The sequence below is a fragment of the Propithecus coquereli genome, unplaced genomic scaffold (genome assembly GCF_000956105.1).
Source record: "Propithecus coquereli isolate 6110/MARCELLA unplaced genomic scaffold, Pcoq_1.0 Scaffold275, whole genome shotgun sequence".
Taxonomy (NCBI): domain Eukaryota; kingdom Metazoa; phylum Chordata; class Mammalia; order Primates; family Indriidae; genus Propithecus; species Propithecus coquereli.
Window position 1 is genome coordinate 1,898,977 of NW_012148341.1, and position 2,069 is coordinate 1,901,045.

The following is a 2,069-nucleotide window of genomic DNA, read 5'->3' on the forward strand; positions in this document are numbered from 1 at the left end:
TCACACTGTAATGCGCATGTATTGGTTAGATTGTTAGGTACAAGTACTGGTCTTTACTATTCTAATTTTAAACAGTAAAGGAATTTAATAATTTGGGGCAGTTCACACCATCAATAGGAGTGATGGAAAACCAGGCTTGGCTTGAAATATTGGGCAGATATAGAACATAGTTAAGAAGGTAATCCCCCTGAGCAAATCAGCCTGGTGAGAACCGTCTGGTGAGAACTATTATTGCCACGGGAGGATGCCATACGCTATAACTTGCACTACAGATGCTGCCAACATTTGGCAGCACCATTTGCAAGGCACCCTTGGAAAATGAGTATTTCCACCACTTCCACAGCTAATGTCAGGATGAAATTTTATTTATCTCCTTATTCTTGTGTCACTAGTTATTGAATATACATGCTGGGTGGATGTGTCTGATTGGCTGAAGGAAGTCATGTGCTTGCACATATATGAAGATTAGGCTGAGTAAGCTAAGCTATCACTCAGTGACAGATGAATTCCGCTCCTCAGTAAGACTCATATAGTGGGGAGATTTCCAAATACAGGGGAGGATGGCATTTAGATACTGAGCAGCTAATCATCTGACAATTGGCCAATAAAATTAAGAAAATTAAGCTTCCACTTAAAACTATATCGAAAAGTTCTGACATACTTCCAAGAACTGAAGTGTGGCAGATCTGCCATCTTCTGGATGTGGGAATTGTAAGACCCTGTGTGCTTCTCTCTGAGCTTTATTAAGGTGGTAGTTTCTTAGTTCAGGTGAGCTTCTAACATAAACAACCCGGAGCTTCTGTAACATAGCTAATTCTCTGCCACCTTGGTGCATTTGCCCTTGCTTTCCTCTCCCCCTGATACTGTTCCTGAGATATCTCATTCCCTGTTATACCACCTTAGATTTTGTCTTAATTGCAAAGCCTTTCATGATGCCTAGAAGCAAATCAGCTGCACACAGCTGTCCACTCACAGCACATCTGGCTTTCATACAGCACTTACCACACAGTGCTAGAACTGCTTTTCGTATGGAACACCTCTCCCTAAATAATCCGCAACTTAAACACAGTGATGTCCATCTCCTTTATATTTATATCCTCAGCACCCCAAACTGAGTCTGAAACATAAGGAGGTGCTCCTTAAATACTTATTGCATAACTCAGAATTTGGAAGGTGAAGAAGAAAACACAATTATCAAGAATGAGAGGAGGGAATCCCCTAAGCAAAATAATTGACAAGTTAGTATTTTCATGGGAAATAGGTCAAGTATATTCCAAATCATCCCTTCCCCAATTACATTTTACTGCTCTGCCTTTTTCTGTGTGTTTAAACTGAACTGAAATACTAGAGGAAAAATATTCAATGGAAATAATTCAAACATAATTATTGCCAGTGACTTTATGCTCAAAATTATTTTCCTATTGATCTATTATATGTTGTACTCAAAAGAGAAAGTTTGCCATGAGACAGTACATCATGCAGGCTATCGATCTTCTGTGACGTACTACATCATCCGCTTACCCTGCTCATTCATGAAGAGTGCGTTTCTACCAGCAGGACCACTTTTGTGCTAAATTCTTAAAGCTTCATGAATCTCCTAAAGATCTTTCTTCAATGAACATATATTATGACTACACAGATGTGGCTCTTGATGGAATTTCCAGAAGCCACACTTCAGAAATACAGCTAGTACTCAAAAAATAAGCACATAAAGATTTGGGAATGAAGTTTAAGAATCATGAATTTTGCAGGCCATTTATTCTCTCTGTAGTGCTCAGACCATGTTTGATCATCTCTTGGAAACTAGGGTAAACATCTCTTAAAATGAAATTAATCTGCATTTTGACTATAAGCGATGTACGTCCAGAGCTTGTCCACAACTCATTTTATACTCGTACACATATTTTTGATGAAAAAACTAATGTGGGGTCCACACCGTGCCTTACACATAGGTGGTTATCAATAGTGTGTTTCGTGTGCTTTAAATTAAATCTTACATCATAAATCAGTCAGATTTCGCAAGACAGTTATTTTCTCCTTCAGTTCAAAATTAACATCAATACATTTAG